Source organism: Schistocerca nitens, chromosome 1, assembly GCF_023898315.1.
Source record: "Schistocerca nitens isolate TAMUIC-IGC-003100 chromosome 1, iqSchNite1.1, whole genome shotgun sequence".
In the NCBI taxonomy this organism is placed as follows: Eukaryota; Metazoa; Arthropoda; class Insecta; order Orthoptera; family Acrididae; genus Schistocerca; species Schistocerca nitens.
The window spans coordinates 277091237-277118213 of record NC_064614.1 but is presented as its reverse complement, the minus strand read 5'-3'; positions in this window follow the sequence as shown (position 1 = coordinate 277118213).

Below are 26977 nucleotides of genomic sequence, written 5' to 3'. Positions count from 1 at the left end.
TTAAGTTAACGCACAGTTGCTGGACCTCAGCCAATAAAAATGCTTAAAATTTCAAGTTTCCCATACTTTTCTATGTTTTTGTTATGGAGACGAAGTGGAACTGAATCATGTAATTCTCCACTAATAATGAAGTAACGTACTACACGTTGCTCTAATCAGCACCTTTCTCGTTATTTCTGATGACTGCGACAGAATATTACAGATATGCAGAAGGAAGTGGTAAATTATCCTATGATTGCGCGGTTTGACGAAGTTATACAAAAACCTTATCCGCGTTTCAGAAAGAAATTAACTGTATAAGGAAATCAACGAAAATGAATTGCTATCAAAACGGAGTAACAAACGAATAGCGTACAGAATGAGTCTATTAAATAAGTTAACGCATACTTATTACAATTCAAGATTAATGTATTAGATTAGAAAATTCATGTCTTCGATATCTTGTTACATGAACTACAATTTCTTCGAATCTTTCATTAGTGCAGTTACTTAAAGTCATTTTTCATGGCCTGCAAACAACACACCGTGAAGTTTAGCCAGTATTTTTAGGTAATATGTAGGGTCATATGTAGGGCATAAACAGCATTACGAAATGAAACTATTCTGACTTCCATTTTCAGTTGCGATATTGTACATTAGGATATCAAATTACACAATAAAAATATTTACAAAGCTTTACTTCACTAAGGGTCAGGTATCACGGTGCTATGGCGATACTTTCGTATATAACAGAGTTGCACAGATACGCGGTCGAGTCTATATCTATTTTTGATTCAATATATATGAAACCAAATTCGTTTCATTAGGAAAATAAACAGAAAACTACAGGCTGCGTTCAGCTTCGAAATAAAAGATGTCTGCATTTTGCGGCAACATCGAAAACATGAATTTCGTCAGTTGCAGTTAAAAAGAAATACTACATATCACAGATGAAGTAAAGTTTTGCCTCGATTTGGATATGTTCCGTTAAAAATCAGGCTCTTGCATTGTCACAGTGTTAATACTGGTAGCGGTATAGCCTTATGCGCAGTTTCGGAAACGAGAACGCCCACCAACAAGTGCAACGACCGCAACTACTGTGCATATTAGCCTGCAGTAATTAATCTAACTTAGAAGTGTCCTTTAAATTTATTGCAACATATCCTCCCATAGAGGTAAAGATAATTAATTACCATAATCCTGAACCATTTAGGTGACTCATTAGCTATCTACAATACATTTCTCTGAAAGGCGTAAACACTAGACTGAATTCATAATGAAATGGTAAGTGAATCGTATGGCAAGTGCTGAAACCGTATCTAGTGCGACATGTGTGGGGACTAGTTCGGATGCTGCCAACAGCATCGATAGATTTTATTTCTGTACACCTCTTAGAGACGCTATGGAAGTTCTTAGCTGACTACGTAGAAGTGGGGTAAGATAGGCAGGAATGGGTCAGTAGACCAATCGAGTTTATTTCACAAAATTTCCTCTAAAGTCTCACATACTAGGTAGCATAGGAAGCGCTGCAACACAGCGGTGACTGTTGGAACTATGTTTTTAAGTTAGAAATTGGAAAACAGTGTCCGGTGAGTTCGTTGTTGTGAAAATGTTTGTCGAAGAATGTTCTGTTTTTCGTGAGTTCTGAAAATATTCTAATTTTTAAAACAGCTTTGGATTCAAATTCATATATCTCTGACAATTCGTTTAGTAATTTGTTAAGTATTCGTTGCACAATAAATCTACTTACTGGAGAAGAGGTCATGATGTTACCGGCGCGTAAATTTGCTTGCGTAGAAGATATTGCCCTTTCCTGTGAATTGCGTCGTTACAATGCTGACCAATAACAACATTTCACTTTATTTCGATTATTATATTGTTTTCGCTTTGTATTACACATGAGAGAAAATAAAAGAAACACTGTTTCTTTGTGGCCCGTGGATAAAAAGCAAAATGAAATTATTGGTTACCGGAAGGGTAGAAGTCAACGCCACGCAGCGGATTTGTTTGGTGTGCCGTATTGCTGCCTACAAAGGCAACTGCAAGATGCAAAAGATTCACCAGTAAAGGTAAAAAGTGGTCAAATAACATTCAGTAAGGGGCATGAGAAAGAAATCGTTTCAAGTATCTTGAGGTAATGTGCCTACGGCTTCCCTGCGGATTCAAATAACGTAAGGAGGGCTACCTACGAGTTGGCAGAATCTGACAAAATAAAGCATACCTTCTCAGTCGCCACCAAAGTTCCAGCTAAAGAGTGGCTAAATGGGTTCATCGAACTAAACCTAAATTCATCTTTGAGGAAAGTGAAACTGTTTCCCTAGCCAGGCGCAGTGTTTATAATAAAGAGCGTGGCTCACTTCTTTCCCTTGTTGAGGAAATCTATGGAGGATCTTGATTTACTGGACAAACCTCAGATGAATTATAATGTAAGTGGATCAGCTTGCCAAATGAACACCAAGTCCACAAGAGAAGTTTTGCTGAAAAGGAAGCAAAGCTGTTTATCCATAGACTTCTGTAGGAAGAGGAGAACTCCTCACAATGTTAGCATTCGCTAGTGCCACAGAAAACTCTATCCCCTATATGTTCAAATTTAAAAGCGACAAGTTTTCCAAATGCGTCCCTGATAACAGTAACAGATTCCGGGAGGATTAAAATAAATGTATATGTCGTGCGACCAGTGCCTCCCGTCGGGTTGACCGTTCGCAGGGTGCAAGTTTTTTGATTTGACGCCAGTTCGGCGACTTGCGCGTCGATGGGTATGAAATGATGATGATTAGGACAACACAACACCCAGTCCTCGAGCAGAGAAAATTTCCAACCCAGCCGGGAATCGAACCCGGGCCATTAGGATTGACATTCTATTGCGCTGACCACTCAGCTACCGGGGCGGACGGGATGACTAATGAAGAAGCATTTCTCAAAGGGCTGAAACATTTTCAATCTCACTAGGTTTCTGGGAACTGGAATTAATATTAGTTGTGAATGTTCGTACGTCTCCCAAAACCTTACAAGCGCTCCAGTTTTGCGAAGAAAATAACATAAGTATGATATGCCTACAACCCAAATGCCTACCGCCTGCAGCCGTCAGATAAGTTAATTTTTATGCCACTAAAATCGTATTACGACAATGAATGTATGAACTTCATTCTTAACAAAAAAAGGAGCAGGGAAAACCAGCAACCTCGCATTTGGAAACATATTCGAGGCTGAACAGATGACAACACCAGCGACTGCAGAAAATGGATTATGTTCAACTGGTGTTTTTCCGTTGAATGAAAACGCAGAAACTGAATATGAGTTTTTGCCGGTTAGTACATCGTCGAGCCAAGAAAACACACCAAAGAAAACTGCGTGTCAGCCTGCGTGTCCTGACGCTAGTCCAGTTCATGACAGGCCTGTGACACGGCGAAGTCTGCTGCTTGATCCCGCGATTTGTTTTCGTCTCCAAAAACGACTACAGCAAAATCTTCAGCCAGGAAACAAAAAAAAAAAATGGTTCAAATGGCTCTGAGCACTATGGGACTTAACGTCTGTGGTCATCAGTCCCCTAGGACTTAGAACTACTTAAACCTAACTAACCTAAGGACATCACACACATCCATGCCCGAGGCAGGATTCGAACCTGCGACCGTAGCAGTCTCGCGGTTCCGGACTGAGCGCCTAGAACCGCTAGACCACCGCGGCCGGCAGCCAGGAAATAGAAAGCACTTATTCTTACATCAACAGAAAATATAAAGGCAACAAAAAAATTGAAAAAGAAAAGATAAATGTCTTCCCAGATGACTGTTTGAAGGAACAGCGGGTTACGAACAGACAACACCTACGGCATGAATCATCCGAGTCAGGTTCATCAGAATCCTTCGAAGATCCAAATGAAAACAATTACATCTCTTGTTAACTGCGCAAGATTAAATACGACAGTCCGACATCGGTGAAACTTGGTAGTGGATTCAGTGTGAAGGCAACGGCAGAAAGTGGTACCACGAGAAATGTGTTGGAGCAATGGGGATTAAGAGTTTTATTTGTGGAAAATGTGTTGCTATTTTAATATGCTGTATACATTTCGTACTGACGCTATTCGCCGGATGTGAGACCCGAAGAAGGCGAATAGGGCCATGCAGCTCATTCTTCAGACTAATTTTGTGAAACTGTCAACTATATTTGATTAGTGTCATATACTGAGGTGACAAATCACGGGATAGCGATACGCACATAAAGAGATGTCGACAGTATCGCGTACATAAGGTGCACTGGTGGAGCTGTCATTTGTACTCAAGTGACTCATTTGAGCCGGCCGGTGTGACTGAGCTGTTATAGGCGCTTCAGTCTGGAACCGCAGGACCGCCACGCTCGTAGGTTCGAATCCTGCCTCGGGCATTGATGAGTGTGATGTCCGTAGGTTAGTTAGGTTTAAGTAGTTCTAAGTTCTAGGGGACTGATGACCTGAGATGTTAAGTCCCATAGTGCTCAGAGCCATTTGAACCATTTGGTTCATGTGAAAAGGTTTCCGACGTGATTATGGCCTCACGATGGGAGTTAGCTAACTTTGCACGGGGCTTGGTAGTTGGAGTTATACGCAAAGGAAATTCGGAAATCGTTAGGGAATTCTGTATTCCAAGATCCACGGTGTCAAAAGTGTGCTGAAATTACCAGATTTCAGGCATAACATCTCAGCCACGGACAACGCAGTGGTCGACGTTCTTCACCATCGCCAGCAGCGGTGTTTGCGTAGTCTGTGCTAACAGAGAAGCAGCAATGCGTGAAATAACCACAGAAACCAATGTGGGACCTACGACCAACGCATCCCTTACGACAGTGGCATTAATGGGCTATGGCGCCAGACGACCGACGCGAGTGCCTTTGCTAACTACACGACTTCGCCTGCAGCGCCTCTCCTGGGACCGTGACCACATCGGTTGGACCCTAAACGACTGAAAAACCGTCGCCTGGTTAGATAAGTCCCAATTTTAGCTGGTAAGAACCGATGGCAGGATTAGAGTGTGGTGCAGACCCCATGAAGCCATGGAACCAAGTTGTAAACAAGACACTCTGCGTGCTGTTGGTGGCTCCGTAATGGTATGCGCTATGTTTACATGAGATGGACTCTACATCGAGAACATTTGCAGCCTTTCTGGGATTACATGTTCCCAAACAACGACGGGGTTTCTATGGATGACAATGTGATATGTCTCCTAGCTCAATTGTTCGCTATTGGTTTGGAGAGCATTCTGGATATTTCCAGCGAATGATTTGGCCACCCATCGAACATTTATGAGACATCATCGAGAGGTCATTTCCTGCACAAAACACTACACTGGCAATTCTTTGGCAATTATGGATGGCTGTCGAGGCGGCATGGCTCTATCTACCTTCCAACGACTTGTTGAGTCCCTGCCACGTCGAGTTACTGCATTACGCCAACAAAAGGCGGTCCCACGACTTTTGCCACATTTGTGTACGTTGGAAGTTGTAGGCAAAAGGACACTGTTCTTAAGTATTTACAACGAAATTTTGTTCTTGTGAAAATATATATTATATTTAGACTTTAGCGTATTTTGAACCATTCAGCCGACCTCATGTACGTAACTATTTTTTACTTGAGCTAATAATGGAAATAGACGATTGCATACCATTGTACGAATACCACCTTGGATTACACACCGTATGTCTGCAAGAACCTTCAGTGACACATTACTTTCCCTATATGTAAGTATTGGTTGAAATCAGGGCCTCGTCGTCTATAGAAAGGTTACCAGACCAAGGCCCAAAATGTTAATCAACTCTTAAAAGAGCACACTGGTAGCTTTGGGCACCGTAGATCCGCAGAGTGGCCCATAGGCGTGAAACCACGCTTAGAGAACAATAATGCGTAAATAAACACAAGTTTAAAACCTGTGAATCTCTGTTACCAACTCAGTGGACTTTTTGGAAACCGCCATCTTGGGTTTATCTCATAATTTTCAAATGGAAAGGCATCATGCGACTTATCAAATAGATAGAAAATTGTGGGAGAAAATGATGCCTTTGATTTAAGTAAAGCATTATTCATCTCCGAGCTATGACAGATATTTCATCCCTACGTGTGACATTAAACCTGTCTGCGTTAACATAGTCCAAACTCACTGAGATCGTCTTGACATCTGAAGAGAGAGAGAGAGAGAGAGAGAGAGAGAGAGAGAGATATATGAAGTAACAGCTACACGTTATCTGCAGTTGTTAAACGAAGAACTCTTACCGTCGCTGCTCTCTGAATTCGGGAACTTTCAAAATTTGGTTTAGCAGGACATTGTCCTCCATATTTAAGGGCAAGCTGTCCTGGCATACATGCTGGAAAGTGAAGTGGGGACTTCAGAATAATGGAGTGGAATAGACTGACTGAGTTGGTTTTAAGAGTACAACATTCATCGATTTGTTGATAACGTAAGTAAGTAGCGTTATAGGTATATAAATTTGATTTGTTTCTAACAACAAGTTCATTTAATTAAACTGATTTAAACTGAAATTCTTGGGCTAAATATTACGTAGTAAGCAATGAAAAAGGAGTGATAAGACAATATTTGTTTCAATTTAGCACCGTGCTCAGTATGATATAGCGTAGGACAAGAAGCCGGAGCTAGCACGTTTAGAGGTACACTGAGTCCAAATGAATCAAAATGTGCTAAGCACGAAGTTAAACCCAACTAAAAAATAAGAAATTAAATACAATTAAAAAGAATTATAACAGTGACTACAATTGTGCCACTGAAACTGCTGTTACATACACTGTGGTCCTCGAACCTCAGTTCACTGGCACATACAAGACAGAAATACCTCAAACAGCTCATTATTATATTCAGAAAACAATACCCACAGACAACATACACTCGTTCAAGGTATATAAAATCATAGAGAAACCGTAGGCAGCTGTGGGCTATCAGTCAGTATCAACTCCATAAGGAGGAGTTTGCGGTGCCTCAAGACTGCTCATTTCGGCAGGCCCACAATAGCTCTGTGACAATGTACAGGAAGTGGTGCCAACCTAGAAGACTAAGTCGAAATAGTGCCACAGTCGGCATGCTGGCTTCGAAATAGTGCCACACTCAGAACGCGGAATATCCAGTTTCCCGGGAGGTGGACAGATCTTAGAGATCCAATGTGTTGGAAACCAAGTTCCCTAGATTTAGGTTCATTACATTCCTATCTGTGTGGACATGTGAAAGCAACCGCCAGGAACTGGAAACACGGTGTAACAACAATGTCCGTAGTGATCCTAAACGACAGGGACTCAAGACCAGTGGCATATTTTGTCAGTGATAGTCGGTTTCTACCCCGACAGAAATTGATGTTGTCAGTGAATGCAGGTCTATCTCATTAAATTTCCAAGCGAACGCTGCAAAGGGACCTGCATGAAGTGGAAATTTTGAGTCGAGCTCCTCACAAAAGGCCATTGCTTACGACGGAGCGTAAGGCTGCACTTCAAGTAGATGGGCCTGTAGTGTGGTTTCTTCTTTTTTGAACGGTACAGGAAGTTCAGTACATAGACATCTATGTGTGAAGACGGTGATTTCAGGATTGAGGTGGCTTTTTGATGTTTTTCGGTTGTTTTCCGTAATGTGACTGGGTATCATGAATTGTGACCAAGTGTCACCCTCTCTGCTACATCTACTGGTAAAGTGCACGTCAGGAAACCGCGAAATCGCACGATCGAATCGCAGTCATCCCACAGAAAAACATTCTAGTCTGCAGTTAACCTGAACACCTGTCAATGCTGTGAAGACTCGCCAACAAGAACATGTAGTTCGGGTTCTACATTAAACCGTTCGTTACTTTTCCCGGTTGAATTTCTGGGGCATTATTATTATTATTATTATTATTATTATTATTATTATTATTACTGAAAACCGCCGATTCATAAGTATCCTATCACTCGTAAAATGGACAGCTAAAATCCTGTATTAATAGGACATAAAATTTCTGGATCTCTTCCGAACTATTAACAATGATTTTAGGAATCATGGATCAATTATGTGTCCTAAGACACCTGCAGACACCAGACAGTTTCAAACAGAACATATCATAGTAAGGCACAGTTTTATAGATCACATAAAAACCTGAAATATAGATGCAGGAGTAAATGTGGTCTCTGATTGTAATTAATTGGTTATGATCTGCATTTTAAAACTGAATAAACAGGAACAAGGCAAGACATTAAGCAGCTGAGATAACCAGAGATTTGGTTTTCAGAGGGAGCATTAGCTTTCACAAGCGAAAAGGTTAGAGACTAAATTCTGAGTGCAGCAAACGATCAAATAGGCAAAAAGACGCTAGAGCTACTGAATTCATTTACGAAGGGAGAAAATACCAAATATCAGCAAATACTGCAAGCAAAGGGGAATACAAATGTCTACGGAATGATATCGACAGAATGTACAAAATGGTTGAGCAGGAGTGGCTATAAAATATGGGGAAATAAGTCCACACTAGTACAGCGGCGAGTAGAGTATTGATTTATTCTCAAGTCACTTGGTCAAGGTCAGTCCAACAGAGCATCCGAGAATAGCGCCGTGAGACACAAAGATACTGCACCATGTACTTATGTAAAAGTTAAATGTGTAAATATCATTTCAAAACTTGATCAAATTATATAAGGCTATGACTATGTTATGTTTTGTGAATCTCAACACAACTTACTAATTAGTTACTTCAAAAATCCCATTTTTCTAAAATTCTAAGACGTGTGCAATATTAAACACAGAAACTTCTACTTTTGTAGTTAGATGCAGTTAATCATAGTTAAAAAATTTGGTAGAAGTTTACTTTTTGAGTTGTTATAGTTTTCTCGAAAAATTATAAGCGTATAGTAATAAATTTACAGAATTCGACTTCTGGAATTACGTCCAGTTTTATCATGAAAACATATGGTAGCAGATTCCATGAAGATGCCTCGTATACGTTTCGAATTCTTAATAAAAAAACAATTTTTGTACCTAAATTCTGTAAAATGAATTAGATTAACTAATCTTTTTTATTAAAGTACAGAGCCAAGGTGACTGCTCTACATTCATTAGATGCAATACTGAAGCTGTACCAAGTTTCAGATAACATCTTAAAGCTTCAAGGTAGAGAAGCCAAAGACAGAGACAGTTCAGAGGCATCCATCTACCATCTGATCGTTTTGGAAAATTCGGGAGTTCAAAATACCAGAGCTGTCGGATTAAGAATTTTCTAGAACACAAATAAAGTACAGAGATGTTTATAGAAAAATTGAGATCGTAGTTAGTCTTCAACTAACACATCAATAACTTTGTAATCTTAACGGTGCTGGCTGGGCGCTGCTGCCAACCCTAAAAGCAGTTTCGAAGCAAGCGTTCCCTTCGCCGTCCGCGCCAAACGTATAAAAATAACGATGTGTGTGCTTCTGGGAGGTTATTCGATCGTTGTCGGCCTTACGGGTATGTGCTCCGTTCTGCCGTGAATCTGTTCGCCTCCGCTTACGCCACGGGTGGCAATAATAACAGGTGACATTATTCTATTCCAGTTGAATGATATATCACGTGCAACAGGGGAAAGTGCGAGTAAGTGAATTTACTTGGACTAAGAATTTATCTGGAAAATCCGTGTCTCTTTCTTCGTCATCTGGTTTATGTACTGCCGGCTATAACATAGAATATATTTTAAGCCGAGCGTTAACTTCTCGTATATCTGAACAAAGACTAGAAAACATCTCTGAACTGTTTTGAGTGCTGAGTATGATAGACGAGCTTTGATGATATTCATACTTATTCGTGTAAGTGTGCCCATTGATCATGATTTTCTGTTTCGTTAAATGACTAAAAGCTTTTATTCATCATCGTGGTTCCTCAGTCCTGTGCATTGTTATAACATTCTGTTACACTCTAGGCGAACTGAGAAGAGAACTTGTGGAATGGAGACAATGGACAGTATATTATCCATCGTTTTCTGGCTAACCACACATACAGTTTTCAGGCCCTTGTGAAAGGCTGTGGTATCTACAAACTGCACAAGAAAGCCAAACATTTCAACTTACAAAATTAAGGAACGAAAACATCAAAATTTATCCGCCGTCCCACAGGGACAAATTCGTGGCAGTACAAGTATGTGTGACTAGAAAAATAATAGATGCTACGTATAGGAGAACTTAAGACCTTTAGGGTAAAAGAGCAGCAGCTCAGATATCAGACCGGTATGGTATTAAGCGAGGAAGGTAAAGGTGAAGAGTGGAAAGAATATATAGAAGAGCTCAAGAAGCAAAATGTACTTCAAAACAAAAATCAAATTAATGCGTATGACGATGTGATAAAGAAAGTGGAAGATTACCTGCAACTTGTAAAGAAATCATACTGTAATATGTAACGACATAATAAATAAACAGGTGACAGTGGTATGATGTACCACTGCAGTCGATCCAATCTGTACACATAGCAACCTGTGAAAGGAAACCGGAGATATATTTGAAAACGGACTTAAAGTTCTGGGAGTAGACATTAAAACTTCGTAGTTTACTGATGATATGGTAACTCTGCCAGAGACAACAAACGACGTTGAGGGGTAGCCGAAGGAACTGATACACTCTCGAAAAAGATTATAAGATAAACATCAACAAAAGTAGACCAAAGGCAATGGAATATAGTTAATTACATCCGGTGATATTGACGGATTTAGTAAATGCGACACGTTTGCTACTAATTTCCTGTTGGCAAAGCAAAGACGATATAAAATGCATACTGAAAATAGCAAAGAAAGAATTAATGAAAAAAGTAGTTACATCAAATTTAATTTAAATTTTAGGAAGCCTTTAGTGAAGATATTTATATAAAGTGAAGGTTTGTGTGAAAGTTAAGGGTGTACGATAAACATTTCACACAGGAAGAGAACAGAAACTTTTGAGATGTGTTGCTACAGAAGAATGTTGAAAATTAGATGGGGAGGTGCTGAATCGAACTAGGGATTGATGATTGACATATGGGGTTGGATGACAGGACACATTCTGAGGCATCAATGACTCGTCAGTTTGTTAATGGGACTAAGTGTGAAGCATAAAGTTGTGGAAGGTGACCAAGATTCGAATACATCAGGTAGGTTCAGACTAGTTGAACAAGTCGGAGCCCTATCAGTGTACGTTTTGGTGGAAACTGCCTCACAGAGCCTAATGTAATTTAAAAACCAATATAAGTAAACTAGGGCAAAACCACCGCTTTTATGGAAGTTAACAGACACAAGTCAGATAATTATAACTGGCTATTAAAATAATTTTAAAATGACATATTATAATAACAAATTTAGGTTATAACTGGTGCTATTACGGGCGTTAATTCACAAATGTCATGTAAGTAACAAGTTATTAACGGCATTAAAATCAATCTGTATTTTAAAGAAGCGTGGATCAAACGTACCAGTTAGATATAGTGATATGATTTCTCTTACTTCGGTACTTCAGTTGAGTCCAACATATGGAGTGGCGGTGTTTACAACATACATAATTGTTACATATAGATATCTGCGTATTATCATGAACATATGAAATTACAAATCGTATGAAACTTCCATATTTAAGGAAGACAGCAAATAGCAACACTGTTCTTGTTGGCATTGCTGATGTCATAAATGTGGTAGAAAGTCGCTTCTCTTATGGGAATGAACAGACGTATCTTCATAACTGCTTATAGAATGCTTTTAAAATTACATAAAAAAGAAAAATTAAAATTGTGATTGACACTTAATATGTATGTAAATCGTACTTGTAATAGCTTATTAAAATCATCAGGATCCACCTATGTCGCAACAAAGCGTGCGTAGATGCAGCAGTGATGGCATAGTGACAAGATTCATCTGAAGCTTTCGTTTCATCAAGATGCAAGAATGTAACACATTTCAAATTATATGAAACTTTCATAACTTAACCAAGATGGCCAATAGCAGGACAATTCATGTTTGCACTGTAAATACTTTCGATGTCGAGTCAGTTAACTATTAACTAACTAAAGCCTCCGAACAGGCCACGGAGCCCGTAGGGTACTGACTGGCTGCTGTGTCATCCTCGGCCCACAGGCATCACTGGATGCGGATATGGAGGGGCATGTGGTCAGCACACCATTCTCCTTGCCGTATGTCAGTTCTCGAGACTGGAGCCACTAGTTCTCAGTCACGTAGCTCCCCCGTTTGCCTCACAATGGCTGAGTGTACCCCACTTGCCAACAGCGCTCTTGAGACCGGATGGTCACCCATCCAAGTACTAGACCAGCCCGACAGCGCTTAACTGTGGTGATCTGACGGGAAACGGTGTCACCACTGCGACTGTTGGCTCGGGTCAGTTAGTAATTAAAATTTATTTTTGCTCTGTAAATTGACAGCCATGGTACAACATTGTTATGTCTTAAAAGCATTGTTTTTTTGTGAATTAGATGTTTTGGTTCACAGAGCATTCTTTATGAGGGGCCTATTGTCCTTATGAAGCAGAAGTAGTAGTAGTAGCTTTATTCATCCGTAGGCCACTTTTTCACAAAGATATACGACATGTCGAAGCGTTTACAAGTTTAGACCAATTTAAAATGAGCTAATTCGTGTAGACCTACATTTACAGACTTCTAGTTAGAGACGAACATTAGATTTACTCCTGATATACAATACTTTTTTTTTACAAATAACTTATTAAATAATTTAACACCACACTGTTCACTAATATTTCACTATCAGTCACTGCACACACTATAAACACATTGCTTTATAGCACTTCACTCACTACACACACACACACACACACACACACACACACTGGTGATCTCTGGGCCTTTTTCTGTACCGCAACTTCCCACTTGCTATCCTGAAAAACTGAGTCAGTATCCCTCTATAATGAGTGACACGGTGAGCTCAGAAAGATGTGTTAGTATTGTGCTATGCATAGCTTGGGGGTAAATTTTTTCTAGAAAAGGAAAAAAAAGGAAAAAATATAGTGTGAAGGTGTGATGTGTAATTTTGGATGTTTTATAATCTTTATTATTATTTATTTGTACTCCTTTCTTTTACCAAACCCCTAAGTAATCCTTCAATGTATAAAATGTATTGCATAACAGGTACTTTTTGGCTGCCTTTTTAAGGGGGTAGGACGTCAACCGTGCCAACTTGGAGCAGGCGAGGCACCACAGGGCATTTTAATTTCCATTGTCCATACTTTTACAAGTAAATTCATAAAACTTCGTCAACATGACCAGGAAGGATTCAAGATTCACACTCTTAGCAGTGGAAGTTCAAATACATAACATAATAATTTTTTTACATGTGAAATTTCATCATTTTTTTCACTTACTATTGGCTGCATTTGTTGCTATAGGTACACTTTTCTTCATAAGTAAGAGACACTGTTCGATGAATTTTTCACAGCATACAAACCATACTTACAGGTGTCTGAAACTCTAGAATCTATTTAATTTATGAAAAAATTAATGAGCTGTTACGTTTGAAACTTTATGTTTAGAAAAAAAACAAATTTTGTAGTTAATTATCTCAATTTTTACCACAGTTTTTAATAGATTTGGAAATTTCTAGAGTTTCATACACCTGTAAGTATGGTTTTTATGCTGTGCAAAATTTATCAAAGAATCTCTCTTACTTGTGATGAAAAATGTACCTATAGCAACAACTGCAGTAATAGTAAGTGAAAAAAATGATGAAAATACATATCTAAAATAAATTTATTTTGTTATGTTTTTGCACTTTCACTGCTATGAGTGTGAGTCCTGAATCCTTCCTGGTCATGCTAACAAAGTTTTATGAATTTATTTGAAAAAGCACAGACAGTAGAAAGTAAAATGTCCTGTGGTGCCTCCCGCTCCAAGTCAGCCCGTTTGACGTCCTAACCCCCCCCCCTTCTTAAATAAGTGTATTTTTGCAATTTCTTTAGTCTCTTTTGGCAATTCGTTGTACAGTTTTATTCCTTTGTAGAAAATGCTGTTTGGATTTTTATGTTCTTTTTTTCTTGGTCAATTAAGTTGAGTCTAGCTCTTGTTCCATTGTCATGGACTGAGCTGTTTGTGCAGTAATTACCAATATTATTTTTGATGTGTCCAACTGACTTGCACATGTATTCACACAGAGCAGTTAAAATCCCCAGTGTTTTGAACAGATGTTTACCGTGAGCTCTACTGCTGTTTTTGGTTATTACTCTTATGTCTCTTTTTTGGAGTTTCAAAATTGTGTTCATTTTGTGAATTTGTTCCCCAAAACAGAATACCATAAATAAGAATTGAGTGATCATATGAATCGTATCTAACAAAAAAAAAAAAAAAGAAGAAGAAGACACTGCATGTTACACACTGATAACAGGATTCTAAGGGCATAACATGCTAAATACGTTCTGTTTGCAAGTACCTTTGTGTGTTCACACCACTTCAACTGAGGATCAATATTCATTCCTAGAAATTTTACAATTGTTACACAGTCTATAGAGGTGCCATCTACATTTAATTTAACATTGTCATTTTCCCTCTTCAAACTGAAACCGAAATTCATGACATCAGTTTTCTTCATGTTCAATGTCACTTAATGGCTTATTGACCAATCATAAACTTCCTTGAGAGTTTTATTTGCTTTCTCTACGATGAATTCTCATGTTTTCTTGGTGACTATAATATTGTTGTCATCAGCGAAGAGAGTTTATTCACCACGAGTAACATTACTGGGAAAGTCATTAATGTATATGAGAACCAGTATTGGTCGTAATATGCTACCTTATGGAACCCCTATATTAATGTATTTTGGTTCTGGTAAGTGATTTCCTTAATGTTTAGATCTACTTGAAGTATGCGTTATCTCTACTCTTTGTACCCTATCTGCTAGGTATGATGGAAACTAGTCATTGGCTACTCCTCTTATTCCTTACACTTCTAATTTATTTAATAGAATCTTCTGGCCGACTGTATAAAAGGTCTAAGAAAGACCCAAAAAATATGCCTGTGACAGACGCGCCTTTGCCAAGAGCATCAAGTACGACTTTTGTGAGTTCTACTATGGCTGACTCCATATATGTACCACTTCTGAAACGAAACTGTGATTCCCTTAAAAGATTGTATTTATTCAGGTAATTCATTAAACTGTCTTTCATAATTGCTTCTATTATTTTTGAGAACGGTGACAGCAGGGGAATGGGCCAGTAATTTTTATTGACTTCTTCATTTCCTTTCTTAAGCAAAGGTACAACTCTTGCCTGTTTAACTGGTCTCGAAACGTCCCTGGTGTGAAGGATTCAATTATTATATTGGTTAATGGATCTTGTATAATCACTCTGCATTGTTTCGGTACACACATTGGTTCTTCATGTAAGCCTACTGACTTTTTATTTTTTAGTTTTTGGACAGTTTTATTGACTCCATTCTCTGTGGTTGGAAGTAACATCATTGTATTTAGTGCAACATTATCCACAGGTGTTATATTTGTTTTGGGGAATTGTTGATGTAACTTCTCTGCAGTACTTTAAAAATCTTCATTTACATAGTTTGCTAAGTGTTGTGGACCATTAATTACCTTATCCCCCTCCCTTAGCGGTATGCTATTCTGTGTTTGTTTGCCTCTTCCCGTTTCCTTTCTTTTAACATCCCAGACTGTTTTTCTTTTATTCTCAGCAATATATGTTACTTTGTCAGCAAATGACATTTTTTTCAGCAGTCAGCACCTTCGTATAGATCTTTTTGTATCTATGATAGAAATTTATAAATTCCAGATCACTGCTACTCGTTTTCAAGGAACTGACGTATTTGAGTATTTGGGAGGACTTCTTAATACCTGCTGTTATCCATCTGTTTTTGTGAGATGTTGATACAGACATGCATACTTTTGGAAATGCATTTTCAAAGTTAAATTTAAATAATGTGGAGAATTTAGAGAATTTCATATTCACATTGGTTTCCTTATTCACTTCATCCCAGCTTTGCTTTGCTAGTTCTATTGAAAAATCCTTTATTTTGATTTTTGGTAGATGTCGTTTGTAGGCTTGTAGTTTAGGGAATGATTCGATGTCTGATTTTGTTGCTGATATTTGACAGAGATGGTCTCATAGTCCGAGATCTCTTACAGCTACATCACATTTCTCCCAGTCCATTTTTCTGGCCACATTGTCAATTAATGATACAGTCACTGTAGTAACCCTTGTTGCACAATTGACCAACAAGGACATGTCAAAATACTGAAGGATATTTATTAGGTTGCTGCTGGATTCATTTATGATATCATTGTTGATGTTAATGTTCCCGCACAGAATTATGTTGACCTTTGTGCCTGAGACTTTGCCTAGAACTTCTGACTTCTGTTAATTTATTGAAAAAAAGTGTCCGCACTACCACTGGGAGATTTGTACACACACTAAATGATTAATTTCTTGGTCATATCAAGCCCTGTTAATTCAATAGCTGATATTTCAAAGTGTTTGTCTTCACTTACTGTACTGTGGTCATGTCTTGATGTGAACTGTGTTCCTTTTCTGATATAAATGCATGATACTCCACCCCTTGAAGCAGTTCTTCAGTAAGAGTTCCCCTTTCACACAAGGATAATACTACATGTTCGATTTCTGTGTCTCTACACCAGTGGTCAGTAACACAAACTACTGTGCAGTTCAAAGATTGGAGATTCTAATAGTTGTCTTATATTTTTTATTGATTGCATGTTTTGATGGAGGACTGCTAAGTCTGTGAAATGCCCCATGTTACTCTTTCCAATGGCTTGTTCTTCTTTGTGACATCTGGTATGTGTGGTATTTTTTAAACTGCAGGAGATATTCATTAGGCAGGGGAACCTGTTGTCTGGGTTTATCCTAAGATAGACCGACTTTTGCCACCAATGACAATCGGTATTTACCACGTATGGCCCGAGATTCACCCCCTATACTTTCGTGAATTAGATGTACCAGCCTTCCCTTCCCAGTCCTGTTTAGATGAAGGCCATGCCTAGCGAACCCCGTCTGTTGATAGTCACTCCTGGCACCAGAGAAACATGAGCAAAGTTGGCTGCCCTCAGAGCCATCCCTAACCCCCCATTAATTCGCCTCACAGCTCCATCAAGGTGTGGTCGATCATGACGCCGGAATATCTCAACAAAATGTAAGTTGGTGGTATGATTCAGGGAAGGTAGATTGTCCAGGTCACCATCAAGGTCGTATGCCCCATCCCTGTCGAAACAGTTTCCCAACCCACCCACTATCACTACAAGGTCCTCTTTCGTTAAGTCCTTACATAAACACGTGACTGAGCCCTGCATTTGGTTTGAAGATACTGTTGGCCTGGTACGCTGCCCTAAATTTTCCTGTAACTGAGAGCCTACACCTCGCTCATGGCTACTACCTAGAAGCAGCACTTTCTTCTTCCTAACACTTTGTACATTCCTAGGCTCCTCGTTCTAGCTAATGATCTTCTTCGCTTTACTCTGTCAGTGGTAGATACCTGTTTTTGGTGTTGGTGATAAAACTGTCAGTTTGCGTTCTCTGTCTTCCTATCCTCCTACTAACTGCCAGTTTCTAAACCCCTCCTTCCCCCTATCTCCCTTGAGCCTTATCAGTTCGTTCCTTCTTCCTACAACTATGCCTGAAGGGCACAGATATTCCTTTCCTGTTCCCCAATCAAAATGTTCCTACTGCATACTCTGCAGTTCCAGGAGAGAGCCTCTTCTGTTCTCCCAACATTCTCCCCACTACCACTGAATCCCCCCCCCCCCCAGTGACAATATTTCCTACAAGATTGACAACAAATCCCTCTACTCACTACCCTATAACGCCTCCCACATTTCTCACTCATGGTCCGTTTCGAAAGATTAATTAAGTTTAAAGAAAGTTTTAAATTTGTCAACGACTCGAGATTGCCTGTATGTGAAATAAAAGACGACACAAGGATCTTATGCGCGGTTGTTGTTGTTTTTGTACTGATTTAGAGATACAATGACAGCAGAACGAATTAGTAATTACTTTGCTTTTATAGAATTTAGTTATCATTCGTGTTTGATCAGCCTTTTAGGCGTTTATAAGTCGGAAAATTTAAGCCTAGATCGCCGTCCGTGGTGACCGAGCGGTTCTAGGCGCTTCAGTCCGGAACCGCGCGAATGCTACAGTCGCAGGTTAGAATCCTGCCTCGGGCATGGATGTGTGTGATGTCCTTAAATTAGTTAGGTTTGAGTAGTTCTAAGTTATAGGGGACTTATGACCTCCGATGTTAGGTCCCAAAGTGCTCAGAGCCATTTAAACCAATTTATAGGCCTATATCGCGTCTATCTAACTAGTAAACAATACGAAATGTGTTGGCTGAATAAGATTTACAAACGTTTAATTACTCTTTTATTACGACAATAGACACTGATGAAAATTTTGCACTATCAAGAAAACTTGAATAGAATTATTTTGTGTTGGTGTCACGCATAATTTCGGGTTATATCGCGATTATCGAGACTTCAGATAACAAGAAGTTTTCGGAAGAACAAGCTCTGATGGGGCGTTCATATTCAATTGAATGACAAGAACGAACACCACAGCAAGTACACCAGACAAAGAAAATTTTAATTTCACACCATTTCCTTTTAAATAAGTTCTTTTAGCGGACGAAGAAAATATCTGTAATCTCACTCGGCGGCCATCTTCACGACTGTGATCAGTAAATGATAGTATTAAATAAGAAATGAGGGAACTTCGTGCGTTTTCTGTACTGTGGAGTAAGTAAATAATTTACGAGTGGATAAATCTTTTTTTTAAATCGACATGTCTCTGCTTGCGACGCAGAGTGTTCGAACAGGCCATTAACTTCGAAAACAGACAGAAACATATACGAGTAGACCGATTCCTATTCGTCGTCGTGTATAACTTTTTATTATTGTGGTACTGTGCTTAACTTGAAGATTAGCCACGTTTCAGCATTTTCAGACGTCCGTGAAGTTCGTGAGTCGCTGTTATCGTAATGTTTTTGCTCGTTTGGTATCAAGTCAATATTTAAGCAGAATAATGTGGAAATCGAAATCATGTTGAAGGTGATTTTATCGTGGAAGGAAAAGACCTCCTCAGTCGCATACCATTGCTAATGTGTGTGTGTGAATACCTAAGAGACGAAACTGCTGAGGTCATCGGTCCTTAGATGTACACATTACTTAAACTAACTTATGCTAAGAACAACACACACACACACACCCATGCCCGAGGGAGGATCCGAACCTCTAGCGGGAGAGGTCACGCAATCAGTGCCATGGCGCCTCTAATCGCGCGGCCACTCCACCCGGCATAACATTGATAAGATGTGTGGCCAACACTACAAAATGAACAGTAAGCAGCAGAGCATGGTATGGGAGCATCCCCTTCAGTGACTAATTTACAAAGCAAAACTCTTGCAAGAAAATTGGTGACATTTTGGTATGTAAAAGGTACATTGCTGATTCCCTGGCAGTGTCAAAAGGAGAACAACGCTACGACTGTGACATCTGAAATCCAAAATCTTAAGCGTGAAGATGACTTTTCAGAAGGTTTGATTTTACATCAGGTTAATAACTGCTCCCATCGCTCTGAAGCTACTCAGTTCATTCAAGATCTATGGTTTGAGCTTATAGATATTATGACCTAAGGCTGTAGCTGGCTCTGAGTATGCTTTCAATAGATTCTTGAATTGTGGTTATTTGCTATTATTATCTGAAACTGCCTGTAGACCTCCGTGTCTCCTCTCTCATTCCTACTATCGAGCCCTTAATTTGTACTCGTATTATTCTGTCCCCCACGAGTGCGTTCCAATTTCCCATGATTACATGTTCCTTAACATCATGAGTTTTTTACAAGATTTCTTTTTATCCTCTGTTTATGACGTCGGCTCGTATCCTGAACGATTGTTGTTGACGTAGGTTTGCTGTCGCTTCAGATGATAGTCATCACATCACTGAACGGTTCTATGTAAACCACTTCCTGCCCTACCTTCCAGCTCACAATTAATCCCCCTCCTGTCGCACCATTTTCTGCTGCTCCTCATTTTATCCTGTATTGATGTAGCCAGGAATCCTTTTTCTCATACTGTATCACTTCACTGATCAAGCTACATCGGAATAATTCCGTTAACGTTTTCAGAGATTCCAGCTTACTTTTCACATTGAAACTACCGCCATTCCACGCTCCCTCTTCTAGAATTTAATTAGTTCATTATTCACTCTTTTTCTCTTGGTCCCCTTCCCCAAGGCAGTCTCCTGTCGGATAACACAATAGGTAACTGATCCGGGATCTTTTGCCACTGGAGAAATCGTCCTGCCTTCTTTCTCAATTAGAGGCCTCTTTTCCTATTGACACAACTTACGGATCCTGATTGCAGATACTTATATTTTTTCAAATCTCTGAAATTGAAACGGAAAGCTTACCCGGCCACATATTTTGAGGACCAAACTTCCTTCTGAAGATACACAGTGACCATCCACTAAGCAGCCAAATAACGTACATACAAGTGTCTTATACGTCCACATGGGAACAATTCTTGAAAATAAAAATGCCATATGTATGCAAATTGATGAACTTCTTGAATTTAGTGAGGTTGGCAATAAAAGTAACTATCGTCTTCCTTTGAACTATTGACGAGGACCCTGTGAAATTCGCAACACTATTAAATGTTGTAACAAATCGAATTAACACACAGCTTACAATGTTGGCTTTATGATACACCTGTTAATGTGCTTTTATTTGTCTCTATTGGTGTGATGGTTCAAATGGCTCTCAGCACTATGGGACTTAACATCTGAGGTCATCAGTCCCTAGAATTTAGAACTACTTAAACCGAACTAACCTAAGGACATCACACACATCCATGCCCGAGGCAGGATTCGAAACTACGACCGTAGCGGTCGCGCGGTTCTAGACTGAAGTGCCTGGAACCGTTCGGCCACAACGGCCGGCCTATTTGTGTGATCGTCTTTTTTTTAATTTATCTTCGGATATTTGCCAGCGTCAATCCTTCAACTCTCCAACTTTTATTTAAATTTGAATGTTTGCCAAATGCGTAATTTAAATACTTTTTCGATCAAGACTCGGTTCTTACATTATGTAGGACGTTCAGTCGCTCCTTAATAAACGCGTATTAATAATCCCTTCACTGTGCATGCGCACGGAATCGGGAAATTCCCACGTGAATACCTTTTCACAATCACTCGATGAAATTTGCGTAAAAGTGGGATAAACCCTGCTAAATAACAAAGCTGCAACAAAATAACAATACTAAGAACGTTTTCCTGACCTGAATAAAGTGAAAATATTCAAATTATTAATCCAGTAGTTACTAGCATGTCGCACGTCAAATGAAAGCTGGGAAACCTATAATTGTTGACAGCTCTTAAGGCTATTTTCTCCCCAACACACAACCCGTGTAGTATTAACGCGGTAACGAGAGGCTTTTTGTGAACACTTCTTTGTCCGGTGTGTGACAACTGGCTGCTTTAACGAGGAAAATAATTAGTGTTCTTTGTAACGGTGTCAGCTTGTGTCATTTGCGACATTCCTTCCTCAGGTTCACTGAAATATGTTACACCCAGAGTACTTTTAATGAGATGTATGTTGAACCTTAACATCATTTTTTGGTTCAAATGTCTCTGAGCACTATGGGACTTAACATCTATGGTCATCAGTCCCCTAGAACTTAGAACTACTTAAATCTAACTAACCTAAGGACATCACACAACACACAGTCATCACGAGGCAAAGAAAATCCCTGACCCCGCCGGGAATCGAACCCGGGAACCCGGGCGTGGGAAGCGAGAACGCTACCGCACGACCACGAGCTGCGGACTAACATCATTTTTTCTCTTCTACCACCATTTCCAATATCACCAAGTGCTTGATATTTCTCTACTTTCAGTCGATGCTTTTGGTCTATGGAATAACATATCTGTCAAAGTACAACACGACATTGTAATTTTGAATATATTTTAGGCGAGAAACGAGAAATCTTGAGAATTTGCATCCTGTTGTCTCCTCGCGGGAGGCTCGTGTAGGATTTGCTTGGGGTATCTCAGGTCCTCCATTCCGTTAATGTATTTCCAGTTCTGCCCGTTCTTCAAGATCTTTCCACTAGTGCATAACACATGCAGTCTCCGCCAAATGACTACATTTATACTCTAATGTCTTTCTCAGGAATTGCAAAAAAAAAAAAAAATAACTCAAGGCAGAGACCATCATTATCATGAAAAATTTAATTCTGTTCCTTCTGCAAATTATATGACTAAAACGGACATATACTGTGTCTTATACGACGGTTGTACAGAAAGTAAGTTCCGATCGGTCGCAAAATGGAAACCACCGGGAAAACCCGGTAAAGCTTTGCACAGATGTGTTGGGCAGTGTCTCTAGTATGCCCGTCGATCGTGTCGCGTCGCCCTTTTCAGTTTTGAGTGAACAGTGAGCACGTAAAGATGCGTAGGGAATAGCGTCTCCCTCAAGTATGAGGGCCTGGTTAGAGATCTCGCCTGTGTCATGCAGCCCACATAACACAGCTGTCGAGCAGTTCCTTCTTCATGCCAATTCTATGCCGCACACTGCAGGGGCAATGAAGACGCACCTGCAGCGTTTCCGATGAGAAGTGTTCGATCACCCACAATACAGTCTGTAACTGGCTCCCCCTGAGTCTTATGTCTGCTCACAATAACCGCTGGCTATGAAGACGAAGTTTTTCCACAGACTACGAGCAGCAGATCAGTGCAGATAACTGCTCGAAAGCACAGACGGTTGCTTTCTGTGACGAGGATATTGGAAAGTTGATACAACACTACGACAGCAGTCGAAGTTGGAGAGGCGACTATGTAGAGAAGTAGATGGAAGGGGTACCTAAGGCCGGCCGCGGTGGTCGAGCGGTTCTACGCGCTTCAGTCCGGAACCGTGCGACTGCTACGGTTGCAGGTTCGAGTCCTGCCTCGGGCATGGATGTGTGTGATGTCCTTAGGTTAGTTAGGTTTAAGTAGTTTTAAGTTCTAGGGGACTGATTACCTCAGAAGTTAAGTCCCATAGTGCTCAGAGTCATTTGAACCAATTTTGGGTACCTAAGTGTTTCAAATAAAACGTTTCTGGTTTTCACCGTGGTTTTCACGACCGATCGGAACTTACTTTCTAGACAACCCTCGTATGTGAGGGAAAGACCAAGTGTCGTTTTAAGCGTGCTTCTTTACCAATATAGTTGAAATAAGACACAAGCTCAGGAATCTGTCATTTACTGCAGTTTAATACCTTCGGCTTTGGAAGCTACGAATAAGTAGGTATCTTTTTTCTGTGTGTTATATCACAAACAATTCGTCAAAAATATTGACTTTTGCAGTTGATCATCCAGTATGATCCTACGTCATCAGCAAAGAGCAAGCAGTTACTGGAGCAACAGCAGCTGGGTTCTTCGTGGATTAACAAAGCTAGTCTACTCTCTTTCAACGTGTTCCAACCAGTCGTTAAGAAAATGTCATTTACTACGCTCCTGTCCCACGTCCCTGTTCGTCTATACAAGGTGATTCATATTAACTTTTAAAAACCGCTGAAGCGGCGGAGATGAGGCTTAGACAAGTAATTTAATGTACGAACCATTGTGCCGCAAATGTCGAAGAACACCCCAGAAGCCGATGAAGAAAGTTGAACATACGTTGACAACAGATGACGCACCTCAGCACACGTGTAGCGGTTAGTCTTTCCGATCCTACCCTCACCAGTAGGGGGCAGTGCTGCACCTCCCTCCTCTAGGCTACTCTTTGTTTGAACACCTTTTCTAAATTTGATCTATTGTAAATGTAGAAGTTACAAAATTATTGTGTGTGCCATAACCGAGCAAAGGCTGTCCTTGTTTTGATTTTCTGTCCTTCTGTCTCATCATTCTTTGTTTTCCGGTGTTATTTAGTAAAGAGAACATAGGTCATTAGGTCATTTACTGGTAGCGACGCAATTCGTGAAGTTATACTCATTAACTAGTGATGTAACACTCTAGGTTATGTTTTGCTGTACTTTGCAATAAACAAGTGGAGACTCCAACACGGGTAAATAAAATAATACAGATTACCTCACTGTAAACACTTAACTGTCTAATGCAGTGCAAAAAATTATAACTGCCAGAAACGAGACTCGAACCCTGAGTCCGAATCGCAAAGTCACACATGTAAGTTTGGAGCCATGATGAGGTATGCCACATCTACATACTCAAGCGCTGCACTTGCTCCGCGGTATATCTTCTGGTTACGTTACGTGCTAATATTTGTTATCTTCTTCCCAGTGTTTGCGGCCACATGTGACTTATATTACTTTACCTGTCTCACTGTCATCTGCGTCGCTTCGGAGTTTTTCAAAATTAAGAAGAATCACTGCGTACAGTTTCTGCAATTAATTACCTATTGTTATTACTCAATTGTTATGATAATTGCACAAAATCCGGATGTGTCTTCATTGATGAAGATTACTCGACATGTGAGCAGAGCGACTAAATCTTGTGACTTGTGAGGTAACGGTCGAGTTGTGGCGCCCTGGAAGTACTCCAAGCTCGGAGTTGGCCACGCTGCGGCCTCTCGGCGGGCTGCGGCTTGTCGGCGACCGCGTAGTGCCGAACGTTAGCCGGGGTCCAGGCCGACCTCGTGGCTGGGAATTCCTTGATGACTGTGTCGATGAAAGAGACTTGTAGGCCGAGGGTGTCAAAGATGGCGGACTTTGTGAAACCATCATGGCAGACACTTCACAGTTCGTATAGAAATTAATAGAAGCCAGATGAATCATGATACCTCAAAATGAAACATTTACCTTACCATTATTTACACGACGATTCTGATGGTGTAATCAGATTTTCAATATCTTTATTAGTTTAAAGTTTAGTATCTGATGGTAAATTATACAAGTAACACCCAGCAACGAATTTTCCAAAATCTAATCGGTTCTTCCGTTTTTGTCGATCGACAAGTCTTTAGAAAGCTATAAATATAAAGCTAAATTGGTATAAATTACAGGCATATAACTTAAATAGTACATGAGTTATTGGAGGTCAAAGTGGCCGATTACTATTAATCGCGTCAGGCCGTAAGTACTCCACAGTTACACGAAAAACACGGTAGCAGCAAGCTTATAAATATATTTATTCATCTATGTCTTTGTTTATATCTGACATATACTGTTCATGAAGAAGTTGGTCAATTATTTACTGTGTTTTAGAAAGCACAGAGACATTAGGATACTGACTTACTTCTGTTCTATTCCTTTGATATATGTTTATTTAATTTGTGTATGTATTTGATCATCTGTGTTAGAGCGTGTTTGTGGTCCAGCCGTAGGAATATGTATGTAATTTCAAGTTATTTTAATGTAAATCCAGTATTTTAAGTGTGTTTCATTATGTTTGTGTGTGTGTGTTGGCTTGGAGACACAGCGGGAGCGCTCTAGCCAGTCACAGCGATTATTTCGAAAAGGACACGTGGAGAGACTGTATGGAAGTGGGGAGGAGTATCGTTTCGAGAGAGGACAGGCAGTTATGAACAGTGTGGCGCGAGGGAGAGTCGCACAGGGCACAGGGAGAGTGCTGGAGCGTACGGCACACGACACGGGAGGTGCTGGACACGAGAGAGTTCTGGACAGTATGGCGCGACAGACGCACGGTCGCGGGAAGGACTGGGAGAGTGGAGCAGTTTACGCGTGGTCGCGGCAGATAGAAATATTTCGTAGAACCGACTTGTGCACTTGTGAGATTTCTGTGGCTTCTGCAGTGAAGACGTAGTACGCATTTAGAAGTGAATATCTAGCGAGCCATGTTGTTGTTCATAACTAATTACGTGAAGTAGGAATCTAGTTTTTCCCTGTTATTCAACTTATATTTTATTTAACTGCTGGACGATCGACACCAATAAGTGTTTTACAGTAATAAAGGGCATTCTTAAAGGTACTTCTGCTATTGTATCCATCATTTAATGTCGTTTAAATAGTACCTTCAGATTTAACTTAATTGAAATCTTTCATTTATAAATTACTATGTTGTGTTAAAAATTCGCAATAGCCGAGTGATAGGAACCTTCGCCCATTCGACTGATGTGTCTTTTCATGACTCGGTAGTATTTGGCCTGTAATGCGGTAATTACGTATCCCAGCCCCTAGACAATGAAACCAGCCAAAACTCTTAATATTTCAACTTTGAGTCAGAGGGTACGTAGTTGAGGTCCACCACAACACCACATCATTTTATTAGAAAGCCTGCAGAGTAAAAGAAAAAGTTGTGCACAAGCTGCTAGAACACCAGAGAACTAAAGCTGTGACTTCTGAAATTTTCCCGTTATTAAAATTATACAATCACAGCGGAATCGACAGTGTCATTCGATACGCAATGACTAGATGAACCTTTATTTTCACCACCCAGGGCAGCACGTACAACTCGGCTATGCTGCGCATGTCAACACCTGACGCATGCGCTGTAGGATGCCAGTACATTTCGCATGCGCGAGATTCGGCATAAATACCGCGACTGCACCTGGGCTCTTCAGTAGTTGTGTACTCACCTGATGATGGCCGGACGTCTCTGGGCCGAAATATCGTGGCAGAATGTCGACGGGATCCGGCTGCATACCCGGACATTATTAGAAGTAGACTAAAGCTTTACGTTTACTCTGAACCATGCCGTGATGTAACACTTTTCACTGTAACAGATCACCAAATGACTACCCTTACCCTTCTCGCAACTTAAAAAATATTTCTTGTGTTTCACAGATACTGCTTTCTGGATTTGGTACCGTTTCAAATGGTTCAAATGGCTCTGAGCGCTATGGGACTTAACTTCTGAGGTCATCAGTCCCCTAGAACTTAGAACTACTTAAACCTAACTAACCTAAGGACATCACACACATCCATGCCCGAGGCAGGATTCGAACCTGCGATCGTAGAGGTCGTGCGGTTCCTGACTGTAGCGCCTAGAACCGCTCGGCCACCCCGGCCGGCGGTACCGTGTCACTTCACTCACTGCGCGAACAGAATAGCAGGTATATTGTTGGAAAAAAATCGAATTTTTCAGCTTTACTGCAACATATT